We start from the raw sequence: 13,376 nt of genomic DNA on the forward strand, positions 1-13,376 counted from the left end.
TGAATGTAAATATCTTAGAGCAGCTCAGTTTTGTTTTGTGAAGCAAGTGTACCTAGGTATCACGTTTCTACAGGTTTTTTTGGCTTCTTTGGGGAAAATGTCCTTTGCTGTTTGGATTTGGATTGCCCCGTGTATTAATTTTGTCATTTTTTCTTGAACAGTCATAGGAACTCTTGTGTTGTAAAAGGGAAAAGTCTAAGTATAGAAAGCTGACTGGAAAGGTGACACTAGAAATCAGTGCAAACTCAGCCAACTTTAGGGACCAAGCAAGTGACATAAATGTGTGTGAAACTGTTCATTCTAAAACTGAATTTAGTGAGTAGTAAAGCTGGAAAGTTTGTGCCTTCTCCAGGAATGGAATTTCAAAAAAAATTCTTTTAAACACTCTGAAGTTTAGTTTCCAGCTATGGTGGAATAAGAGGAACCAGATTTTAACCTCCTGCCATAAAAAATAGGGCTTCCCAGGTGGCTCAGTGACAAAGAATCCATCTGCTAATGCAGGAAACGCAGGTTTGATCCCCGATTGGGAAGATCCTCTGAAGGAGAAAATGGCAACCCACTCCAGTTTTCTTGCCAAGATAATCCCATGGGCAGAGAAGCCTGGCGGGCTACACTCCATGTAGTCACAAAGAGTCAGACATGACTGAGCAACTGAGCACATGCATGCATAACGAATAGAAACTGGACAAAATATATGAATCAATTGTTTCAGATTATGGACAATGTCAGCACAGGACAATGGTCAATGTCCCTGTTAAAAAGAATATATGGACGATAATCCCCATTTTGCCCAAGCTTATTTCTGGAGTTTCCAGGCTGCATCATATGAAAGGGTACCGAAACAGAAATTAGCAGTCACTGTAAGTGAGGAAACAGAGTTTGGTGTTTAAGGATGTCAAGTATTCTATAATTTGCAAGATATAATGATGCTGAGGAGAAATAATAATGAATAGAAAGCACTTCGGAGATCTCTAGAAAGCTGACCTATAGTATTCCTGAGGATTAACCTGCATATTAAGCTGTGACTTTTAAAAACATCTGTGGAATTTGAAAGCAATTTTTTAAGATACTTTTTTTCTTAGTATTTTCTCTGAAATTTCCTTTGCAATTACTTCAAGTTTGTAGTCAATTTAGAAGGGACAAACATTCCCAACAATTAATAAATGATTATTCATGTTATGATTTAATGATTTTTACTGCAAAATGTTTACTATTTACTATTGGCCATTGCTTTAAGACTGACAGTGAGCTAGTTTTTCTCTCCTAATATTGGAGATTACTGTTTTCTAAATTATTGTTCATTATCTACAGTTCCATACTAAGTGCTAGTGTCTTAAAGACTTGGGAATCAAAACCTTACCCAAAGAAAGAGTTAAAATCTTCCCTTGGCAATTTCCTGACTGTCTAATGGTCAGACTGGAGGCTTTCACTCCTAGGGTCTGGGTTTGATCCCTGGTATGGGAACTAAGATCCTGCAAGCCATGCAGCACAGCCAAAAATAAAATAAAATAAAATCTGCCCTTATGTAGAGTTTAAAGCTTCTTTTAAAATAAATTCTAGAACTTCAATTACTGTATTTGCCACTAGGTCTGCAAACTGATAGCTGTAATTAAGTGCTACCTTATGTTAGAACGGGCTTCCATGGTGGCTCAGATGGTAAAGAATCCGCCTGCAGTGTGGGAGTCCTGGGTTCAATCCCTGGGTTGGGAAGATTTCCTGAAGAAGGGAATGGCTACCCACTCCAGTATTCTTGCCTGGAAAATTCCATGGACAGAGGAGCCCAGCAGGCTACAGTCCATGGGGTTGCAAAGAGTCAGACATGACTGAGTGAATTTCACTTATGTTAGAATAATGTAACGCCTATAAAAACATACTTTATTTTGACATTTCAGTTTAATCCACTAAGTTGCTGTTTTCAGTTGGTCAATAAGTTCTAGCAATCCTGTTATCATTAATTAGACCACTTTTTAAAAAATATATATATTTTACTTACCTATAATTATTAAACTTGTATTTTCTAAGAAGGAGGCAAATCTTCAAGGAAGCTTATTTATAATAAAGGAATACGTAATATTTCTAATCCCTTTGATGTGATTTAAAATTTTAATTCTTGACTTTGAAATTGAGCAGGATCCTGCTGGGCCCTCCTGGGTACAAAAGCCCCTCCATGTCTCCTGTTTCTTGTTTGCAAAAAAAGGCTTTAATCTCCTAGGCCTTCCCTGAGTTCCAAAGAGCAGGGTCAAACTGTTACTAATTAGGGAAGTGAGAGAATACAGAAACAAAGGAAAAGCAGTAAAGCAAGAAAAGTAATGATAGTGGAAAAAAAAGAGACCTAGTTTTTCCTCAAGAGATACACCTAACAATCTGATGAATATCTCCCTGTTGGTCTATAGAAATTAAGATCCCCCTACGGAGAAGGCAATGGCAAGCCACTCCAGTACTCTTGCCTGGAAGATCCCATGGGCGGACGAGCCTGGTAGGCTGCAGTCCATGGGGTTGCTAAGAGTCGGCAGGACTTCACTTTCACTTTTTCACTTTCATGCATTGGAGAAGGAAATGGCAACCCACTCCAGTGTTCTTGCCTGGAGAATCCCAGGGATGGAGGAGCCTAGTGGGCTGCTGTCTCTGGGGTCGCACAGAGTCGGACACGACTCAAGCTACTTAGCAGCAACCCAAATGGAAGAAGGTGACTACATGCTGACCACAAGCACACAGACCCCTGACTGGTTGGAACCACAAAGCTGATGGTTGAGATTCCTAAAAGGTCATGCTATTACCTCACCACTAACCAATTAGAAGAAAGTCCATGAGTTGAAACCCTCATCCCAAATGTTGCCTTTAAAAACCCTTCCAGGAAAGCCACTGGGGGTTGGGTCTTTTGAACACAAACAGCCCTTTTTCCTTGCTTGTGTCAAGGAAATGTGTGCTCAGTCATGTTCCACTCTTTGCGACCCCATGGACTATAGCCTGCCAGGCTCCTCTGTCCACAGGATTTTTCAGGCAAGAATACTGGAGTGGGTTGCCATTTTCCTCCTTCAGGGGATCTTCCCAACACAGGGATTAAACCCATGTCTCCTGTGTCTCCTGCATTGCAGGAGGATTCTTTACCTGCGGAGCCATCAGGGAAGCCCTTCTCCTTGCTTGTTAGTTGCTCAGTCGTGTCCAACCCTTTGCAACCCCATGGACTGTAGCCCTGCCAGGCTCATCTGTCCATGGAATTCTCTAGGCAAGAATACTGGAGTGGGTTGCCATTCCCTTCTCCAAGGGATCTTCCCAACCCAGGGATCGAACCCAGGTCTCCCACACTGCAGGCAGATTCTTTACTGTGTGAGCCACAGGGGTTGGGGCCCTGCAAATAAATACTGTACTTTCCTTTCCTACAACCTAGTGCCAGTAGGTTGGCTTTGCTACAAGGCAGGCAAGTGGACCCAAATTCGGTTCAGTAACAACTTCTCAAAAAATTACTAGAGCTTTACTATTTCCTAGAAGACAAGAGAAAGAAAAAAGCCTCTCAATCTGTCAAATTGGATAGACAGGTCAATCAGTTATATTTCTATTCAGAACTCACAGTTCTACTGGCCATACTATACAATTAGATTATACTGGATGATAAGACATCTCTTCAGTTAGTTTCTGTGATATAGTTATTTTTATTTTATATGGAAGTACAGCCACTTAAGAATGTTGTGATAGTTTCAGGTGGACAGCAAAGGGACTCAGCCATATATATACATGCATTCATTCCCCCCAAACTCCCCTCCCATCCAGGCTGCCACATAACATTGAGCAGAGTTCCCTGTAGGACAGTAGGTCCTGTTGGTTTTAAATATAGCAGTGTGTACATGTCCATCCCAAACTCTGTAACTATCCCAGTCCCCCATCCTTCCCCTGGGCAACTATAAGTTTGTGAGACTGTTTCTGTTAAATTAATAAGTTCATTTGTGTCATTTCTTTTTAGATTCCGCATATAAGAGACATCATAGGACATAGTAAGAAATACATATTTGGCCTTTGGTTCCTGGCCCAAAGTTCTAAACACTTGGAATTTCCTGAGCAGCCAGCAATGTGTGCACCTTTTGTTACAATACTTGATCTCTTGTCCTCAGTTCCTTAAATCACTCCAGAGCCATCAAGGTGAAGATATCTTATTCATAACAAGCCCCCTTCCCCTACAGCTGGTTCTATGTTAATGAGGTGACTTTTGCAGAGCACCTAAGGATGCTGCTGGTTGCCAGGGGAACCAATTCAAACAGAGAACTTTTCAGTCCCACTCTGTCCTAGGGGAGGGGAAAGAAGGGACTGGATGTTGAATCAATCACCTATGGCCGACCAAAAGTTTAATCAGTTTTGCCTATGAATGAAGTCTCCACAAAATTTTAACAGGATGGGTCAGAGAACTCCTGGGTTGGCGAACAGGTAGAGAGTTAGGACAGTGGCACACTCGGAGAGGGCATGGAAACTTTGAGTCCTTTTCTGATACCTTGCCCTATGCATCTCTTCTATTTTGCAGTTCCTGAGTAATATCCTTTTATAATAAAACAGTAATCTAGTACATAAAATGAGTTTTTTGAGCCACTTTAGCAAATTAACCAAATCCAAGGATGGCATATGGTGAGAAGCATAGGTGATAACCTAGACTCACAACTGGCTTCTGAAGTGGGAGTGGGAGTCTTATGGGGACTGACTCCTTAACCTATAACCCAAGGAGTGGGTCCTAGGAACCTCTGATTTGTAGCTGGTCATCAGAAGCACAGGTAATAACCTGGGCTCACAATTTTCTTCTGAACTACAGGGTGGTCTTGTGGGACTGAGTCCTTAACCTGTGGAATCTAATACTGTCTCCAAATACATAATGTTAGAATCGAGTCAAATTGTAGGACACCCAGCTGATGTCAGAGAATTGCTCATGTGGGGAATGCCCTCCCACATATATACACCCCACACACAGGAATTAGTGACAGAATCTTTAGGTCCCCAAAATGGGACTTCTTATTTGCCTAAAGGGTTTATAAACTCTTTTATAAGGAAAAAAACAAAAACATTTATCAACCACATAATTTTGAATGCTAAATACACACTATGATACTCAAACACAAGACATAAATAGGCTTCCTCAGCTGTGGCTGATTTTTATAAAATGAGCACAACAATTAGGCTGGAGACTACTCAGATATTTTACCTATACGTGTGGTTTCCATGAAGGGATCTTTACTTAGAAGTCCAAGCATTAGCTACCCAGAAGATGCTGTTGCTCTGAAAAGGGCAGCTGTGGTTCTCCCAACTTTTTGCTTGCTTGCTTAAGAGCGAGCATTGGGCTGCAGTTATTATCATCCAGCAGAGATGGCAGGAACATCATCAGTAAATTCAGGGAGGTAGGAGTCACAGAATGTGAGGCTTATGAGGAAAACAGACTATGAAGGAAAAAAGAAGCAAAATTATATTAGTGAACTCTCCTAAAAGGAGTGCTATCAATGCAAAGGTAATGTCTATAGCTATAACAATTTCTTGTTTATGATCCTTTAATATTTGCTTACATCACATTTCTCACAAACATGTTAAAGTTAATATGTATGTACCTGTCTCTCCACAGGACTCTAAGAACCCCAAACCTCAGAATCTTGTACTTGGTGAAATTGGATAAGGGGCATTTCCAGTACGTAGGCCAACTCCTAAAAATAGAAAATAATATTAATTTACATAGGCTTTGGTTTAATTTTTCAACAGATCTTAATACAGGGTAGTAAGTGATCTCTCATTGAAATGCTGTTAATTTTTTTGTCTTTGCATATCTTACTTTCTCTGCTGAAACAAACTGGGGGAATAAAAACCAGAAGTAATAAAAATTTACTAAGAGAAAATGTGCCTCTCTGGATTAGTCTAGTTAAGGCAGAAAACACTTATGTAATATTGCATGTTAATCAGAATTAATATAAATCAAGAATTATAAATTACAGTTGCACTTGAGCTAATTTGAATTATTCTGACCATGTCAGAAAAACTATGATTCAATGTTCTCAAGCAAAATCATGGTTTTGATGTTTATGAGTTTGAGAAGTCTATTTTTATCCAACAGAGCCAACTGTTTGATATTAAATCCATCCTAAAAAAAACCTGTGTATAATGTCATTGATTTAAAGTATAGTAAAATGCGATTAAAACGTTATTGAAACACTGAACAGCTTTTAACAATATACGTAAATCAGATAATTAACATTAGTTAGTGGAAGACTTACAGCTAACATTGTCAAGCATTTCAATTTTAGGTGTCAGAACTGAAAACAGGGAAAAGACCCCATCATTTTGTGATGACACAGGTCTTTCAATTAGACTAAAAGTAATAATTATTCATACATTGATAGATAACTGTATGTCTCAATAGCTAAATCAAGCTTAGAAACACAAATGTGGCACTGAAGTAAATGGACATGGAAAATTTTACTTGTATTGCTGCTGCTAAGTCACTTCAGTTGTGTCCGACTCTGTGTGACCCCAGAGACAGCAGCCCACCAGGCTCCCCCGTCCCTGGGATTCTCCAGGCAAGAACACTGGAGTGGGTTGCCACCTCCTTCTCCAATGCATGAAAATGAAAAATGAAAGTGAAGTCGCTCAGTCGTATCCGACTTGTAGCGACCCCATGGACTGCAGCCCACCAGGCTCCTCCATCCATGGGATTTTCCAGGCAGGAGTACTGGAGTGGGGTGCCATTGCCTTCTCTTGTATTGCGTTGGCCAAAAAGTTTGCTCAGGTTTTTCTTTTTGTATTTATTTTTAACTGGAGGACAATCAGGTTTTTCCACAAGATGTTACAGAAAAACCCAAACAAACTTTTTGGCCAATGCAATATCTTTCTCATTCTTTTCCTCTCAACCTTCTTCACCTCAGTAAAGTGGTAACTCTTTTAGTAGTTTAGGACAAAAACTATGCATTGATAGCTGATGCTGTTCTTACTCTCACCCAAACCTTGAGTAAATTCTGTTAGATCTATCTTTGGAATATATTCAGAATATTCTCATCAACTTTAACCTGGGTCTCCCGCATTGCAGGCAGACTTGTCTGAGCCTTGCTATCAGCTGTCATTTCCAGCTTTGGACTATTACAATAGTATTTAATCCTAAAGTGTTAATTACTTCAGTTGTTCGTCCATCCACCTATACAACAACTACTAATAAACAATCACTTAAATCAGACACTATTTTAGGTACTTAAGTACACAGAATTATCTCTTTGGCCTTTCCAAAAGGAATGCCTCTTACACATCCTAAATTTATTATGATATATTGTTTTAGGACATAACGATGAGGGGACTAAACAGTCAATAATGAGAAAATTAGTGACTCAGTAAGGAATCATTTTCTAAATCAAGATTCCAATGCTTTGCTTCTAAACTGGAAAACCTAACTGATATGTCCATTAAAAATATTCTGATAAACCACTGTAAGTAATGATTTTTGGCATATAACACTGAAGGAATAAAAATTATTAAAGGACATTACTGTGTAACATTTTTTAACTCCTCTCAAATAAACAGACATTTTGGCCTTTACATCTCTTAAGTTGAAAAAGAGAAAAAGAATTATGTTGAACTCTGTCAGATTACAGCAATAAATAATACTCATCTGTAAAAACTTTACCTAAATGATAAAAAAATCCAATCTCTTAAGAAATGTATTTCAATGAAGTATTATTTTTATAATGCTCAAAATGTGACATTTATACTTTGAGCAGATGTATACTAGTAACAGCTGTAATGATACAAAGTTTCTTTGAATTGACAATGTTCATAACATTATAATCACAAGATATGCAATAAGTGTAAATACACACACTTTTTATGCTGTAGAAAAGAATGCTAAACAATAAAGCTTTCATACCTAAAACCTTACTACCTAACAGCAGAATTTTGTAGGTCAGAATTTCTCAATAGCATATCACTATTGACATTTTGGGCTGGTTAATTCTTTGTTGTTGGAATTGCCTTGTACAGTGTAGGATGTTTTGCAATATTCCTGGCCTCTTCCCACTAGATACCAATCCCTACTCCTTGGTTATGACACCAAAAATGTTTTCAGAGGTTGTCCAATGTACCCTTTCCCCACCAAGAGGCAATATTCCCTAATTGAGTACCACTGCTGCAGGGGACCCATTGATGGATCACAGCCTTGTCATGGTGAAGGGGCCTGAGTAACTCAATGAAGCTATGAGCCATGCCATGCAGGGCCACCGAAAACAGATGGATCATAATGAAGAGTTCTGACAAAACTTGGCCACTAGGGGAGGGAACTGCAACCCGCTCCAGTATTCTTGCCATGAGAACTCCATGAACAGTATGAAAAGGCAAAAAGATATGAAACTGAAAGATGAGTCCCCAGGCCAGAAGGTGTACAATATGCTACTGGGAAAGAGTAGAGGGCAATTACTAATAGCTCCAGAAAGAATGTAGAGGTTGGGCCAAAGCAGAAACGATGGTCAGTTGTGGATGTGTCTGGTGCTGAAACCAAAGTCCGATGCTGTAAAGAACAATATTGCATAGGAACCTGGAATGTTAGGTATTCAATGGACATAAATTTGAGCAGACTTCGAGATAGTGGGCTTCCCTTGTGGCTCAGCTGGTAAAGAATCTGCCTGCAATGTGAGAGACCTGGGTTCGATCCTTGGGTTGGGAAGATCCCCTGGAGAAGGGAAGGTTACCCACTTCAGTATTCTGGCCTGGAGAACTCCATGTACTATATAGTCCATGGGGTTGCTAAGAGTTAGACATGACAGAGAAACTTTCACTTTCACTTCCAGAAGATAGTGGAAGACAGAGGAACCCAGTGTACTGCAGTCCATGAGGTCACAGAGTCAGCCACAACTTAGTGACTGAACAACTACAACAACAGCTACAGGGGATATAATAATGACATAATGTAAAACTTTAATTTTCTAAGAGCAAGTTCATTTTTTAAAAAAATATATGATGGGTATTTCATTAAATTGTTTTCCTCTATTTCTTTACATTGATCACTGAGGAAGTCTTTCCTATCTCGCCCTGCTATTCTGTGGAACTCCACATTCAAATAGGTGTATCTTTCCTTTTCTCCTTTGCCTTAAGCTTCTTTTAAAACAACAGAAAACAATAGAATGGAAAGACTAAGAGATTTCTTCAAGAAAATGAGATACCAAGGGAACATTTCATCCAAACATGGGCACCATAACGGACAGAAATAGTATGGACCTAACAGAAGCAGAAGATATTAAGAAGAGGTGGCAGGAATACACAGAAAAACTGTACAAAAAAGATCTTTACGACCAAGATAATCATGATGGTGTGATCACTTACCTAGAGCCAGACATCCTGGAATGTGAAGTCAAGTGGGCCTTAGAAAGCATCACCAGGAACAAAGCTAGTGGAGGTGATGGAATTCTAGTTGAGCTATTTCAGATCCTGAAAGACAATGCTGTGAAAGTGCTGCACTCAATATGCTAGCAAATTTGGAAAACTCAGCAGCGGCCACAGGACTGGAAAAGGTCAGTTTTCATTCCAATTCCAAAGAAAGGCAATGCCAAAGAATGCTCAAACTACTGCACAATTGCACTGATTTCACATGCTAGTAAAGTAATGCTCAAAATTCTCCAAGCCAGGCTTCAGCAACACATGAACCGTGAACTTCCAGATGTTCAAGGTGGTTTTAGAAATGGCAGAGGAACCAGAGATCAAATTGCCAACATCCTCTGGATCATGGAAAAAGCAAGAGAGTTCCAGAAAATCATCTATTTCTGCTTTATTGACTACGCCAAAGCCTTTGACTGTGTGGATCACAATAAACTGTGGAAAATTCTGAAAGAGATGGGAATACCAGACCACCTGACCTGCCTCTTGAGAAACCTATATGCAAGTCAGGAAGCAACAGTTAGAATTGGACACGGAACAACAGACTGGTTCCAAATAGGAAAAGGAGTATGTCAAGGCTGTATATTGTCACCCTGCTTATTTAACTCATATGCAGAGTACATCATGAGAAACACTGGGCTGGAAAAAGTACAAGGTGAAATCAAGATTGCTGGGAGAAGTATCAGATATGCAGATATACAGATGATACCACCCTTATGGCAGAAAGTGAAGAGGAACTAAAGAGCCTCTTGATGAAAGTGAAAGAGGAGAGTGAAAAAGTTGGCTTAAAGCTCAACATTCAGAAAACTTAGATCATGGCATCTGGTCCCACCACTTCATGGAAAGTAGATGGGGAAACAGTGTCAGACTTTATTTTGGGGGGCTCCAAAATCACTGCAGATGGTGATTGCAGCCATGAAATTAAAAGACGCTTACTCCTTGGAAGGAAAGTTATGAGCAACCTAGATAGCATATTCAAAAGCACCCATTACTTTGCCAACAAAGGTCTGTCTAGTCAATGCTATGGTTTTTTCAGTGGTCATGTATGGATGTGAGAGTTGGACTGTGAAGAAAGCTGAGGGTTGAAGAATTGATGCTTTTGAACTGTGGTGTTGGAGAAGACTCTTGAGAGTCCCTTGGACTGCAAGGAGATCCAAACAGTCCATTCTAAAGAGATCAGTCCTGGGTGTTCATTGGAAGGACTGATGCTGAAACTGAAATTCCAATACTTTGGCCACCTCATGCGAAGAGTTGACTCACTGGAAAAGACTGATGCTGGGTGCGATTGGGGGCAGGAGGAGAAGGGGACGGCAGAGGATGAGATGGCTGGATGGCATCACCGACTCTATGGATATGAGTTTGAGTGAACTCTGGGAGTTGGTGATGGACAGGGAGGCCTGGCATGCTGCGATTCATGGGGTCGCAAAGAGTTGGACACGACTGAGCGGCTGAGCTGAGCTGAATCCTTTAGATAGTCTTGGGTGCCTGCTCAGTTGCTTCAGTCAAGTCTGACTCTTTGCGACCCTGTGGATTGTACTGTACCAGGTTCCTCTGTCCATAGGATTCTCCAGGCAAGAATACTGGCGTGGGTTTCCATGCTCTCCTCCAGGAATAGTCTTGCATTATACCTCAATTCTCTCAGCTTTATCACTGGCAATAATTCCAATGGAATCATTCACTCTAAATAAAAATATTGAAATGCATGTAGTGCTTTTGTTTTAAAGCAATTCCACATAAATCCTCTAGTATTGATTGAACATATCTAAATGACAGGAAGAAAGGATGTTAGGGATAAGAATTTTGCAGTTTAGTAATAACTAGCCCAGTTTACTCGGAGAAGGCAATGGCACCCCACTCCAGTACTCTTGCTTGGAAAATCCCATGGATGGAAGAGCCTGGTAGGCTGTAATCCATGGAGTCGCTAAGAGTCGGACACGACTGAGCGACTTCCCTTTCACTTTTCACTTTCATGCATTGGAGAAGGAAATGGCAACCCACTCCAGTGTTCTTGCCTGGAGAATCCCAGGGACGGGGGAGCCTGGTGGGCTTCCGTCTATGGAGTCATACAGAGTTGGACAGGACTGAAGCGACTTAGCAGCAGCAGTAGCAGCCCAGTTTACAAATCAGCAGAGACAGAAGCAGAGCTGACATCTCCAGACCAATCATACCAAACTCTCAATGGAGATATTGTTCATAATTCTACATTTCATGAAGTTATAGGATGCTCTGAAAGTAAGTTAAATCAAGTTACTGCCGAAGGCTTCAAAAAATCCTTAGCATTATCAAACTTCAAGTCACTTTGTACAAACTGGAAGAACTAAAACCGCCCAATTTGTCTGGAGTCAATGTAACATCATTTAAAAGTCACTTCTACGCTGAATATATTTATTAGTTGTACAAGTATGTTTTTCCCCCCCAAAGTTTGAATTCTTTTATCACGAAGGTCAAAATGCTGACTACAACAGTACTTCTCGAGTATAGCTCTTCCTTTTACAAGTAAACAATGTTGAGACCACCACACAGAAACCAGTACAGACTTTTTTCATTAAGCCCTTCTAGAGTTGATTTCTACATGCCAGTGAATGGGTCTCCTAAACATCATTGTTCAACCCCTATCATTAACTCGGTTAAAACCCAGATATTTTAACACCGCATGAGGAATCACTTGTGCATCAGAAAAACTGCTCATTTTAATTACTTTAGCGCTAAAACTGAAAAGCATTATAACTGCATATTTCAGCTACTGTAGAGTCTGGGTTCCCTTAAACTTCTACCAAAATAAGGCGCTGGAGCTACAGATTTCCGAGTTATTTTTGTAGTCGTGGCGTGAAGCTGAGCCAAGGTGCAGGTGTGGAGCACCAGGCAGCCCGGGTCCCCATGGCTACTGTCACAGCAACGCGTTGGGGCTCTTGGGGCAGGCCTGAGTCCGAGACGGGAAGTAAGGGCCCGCCCGCGCCTCAAGGGAGGCCCTGGGACAGACTCCCCAGAGTTGAAGAAAACGCCTTCAGTTGAAGGAAACCGGCTGGGAAAGCTGGCGGGAGCAAATTAGCTGCTAGTTCCAGCTCCTTCGCAGTGGCTAGGGCAGATTTCCCGGCGACGCCAGGCCGCGTCTGTTCTCTCTTCATCCTGCTTTGCCATTTGTTATCACGCTGCCTCGCACACTTCTCTTTCCTGGTGCCCACTCAGCTTTAATTTAAGATGTCTTCACAGACGTGACAGATGCCGAAGGTGAAGCCCCTAAATAGTCCCGCCACAACTCACGCCTTCTCCCACGTTTTCCTCGCAGGCCCGCCCCCGGAGTGAGCGGCGCGCGGGGCCGGGGGGAGGCGAGCTCCCGCCGCGGCCTCGCCTCGCCCCGCCCCCGGGCGCGCGCCCCTACTCGCCTAAGGCCCGGAGAGCACGCCGCCCCGCCTACTCGGCCTCCACCCCCGGCGCGCCGTGCGGAGGGCAGGGGCTTGCAATAGGCTTCTGCGGCTCCTTTATTTTTTCCCCTAAGGTGACTGTTAGCACAACGGCAAAAAACAGGTCCCAGTAAAAGGCAACAATCAGAAAAGAGTAACTGTTACTAAAAGTATTAAATAATTTCACTACAGGAGCTTGCGAGTTTACCCAGCCTCCAAAAGCTCGAGCTCCGCCCCGTGGAGCAACCCTCCCCCCACCCCAAAGCTGCCCCCGGGAGCCCACGCAGACGCTCTCTCGGCGGCGCGCTAGCTCCGCCCCGCCAGCCCCGCCCCCCTGCCCCCTCGCTCTCCCTCTGGAGAGTCAGCGCGCACGAACTGGGGCGTGAGGCGTCAGGGACGCGCGGGCACCTCATCCTTCCCACCTTCCTACACTGTTGCTACTTTTCGGTGTGAGTCATTCCAGCTTCCCCTTCCGTGAGTTCCTCCTTTTCTCTTCTCAGAGACCTCGCTCGTCCCGCAGGCGGCCACCTCCGCCGCAGCTCTCGCGCCCCCAGCGAGTAGTGCGCGGGCGCGCACGGCGCACGCGGGCGCGCGGCCGTCGAGTCC

General features: G+C 42.2%; 1 long non-coding RNA gene across 11 annotated transcripts in view; it reads right to left on the reverse strand.

The window, feature by feature from the left end:
• Positions 1 to 13,346, reverse strand: part of LOC147379244 (uncharacterized) — an 81,284-nt gene extending 67,938 nt beyond the window's left edge. For 5 of the 11 annotated variants that reach the window (XR_015158330.1, XR_015158318.1, XR_015158312.1 and 2 more), the window contains exons 1-3: positions 13,193 to 13,346; positions 5,577 to 5,669; positions 5,180 to 5,411 (exon numbers count right to left, since the gene is read on the reverse strand). This is a non-coding gene — a long non-coding RNA (uncharacterized LOC147379244). Of the gene's footprint in view, positions 1 to 3,630; positions 5,412 to 5,576; positions 5,670 to 9,318; positions 9,437 to 13,192 lie in introns of those variants that run through there. The other 6 variants (XR_015158394.1, XR_015158392.1, XR_015158400.1 and 3 more) reach the window with 4 other exon arrangements.
• Positions 13,347 to 13,376: the final 30 nt, after the last annotated feature.

This window comes from Bos grunniens, chromosome 1, assembly GCF_055505025.1.
Source record: "Bos grunniens cultivar Pamir isolate PY7600 chromosome 1, Bosgru_T2T1.0, whole genome shotgun sequence".
In the NCBI taxonomy this organism is placed as follows: domain Eukaryota; kingdom Metazoa; phylum Chordata; class Mammalia; order Artiodactyla; family Bovidae; genus Bos; species Bos grunniens.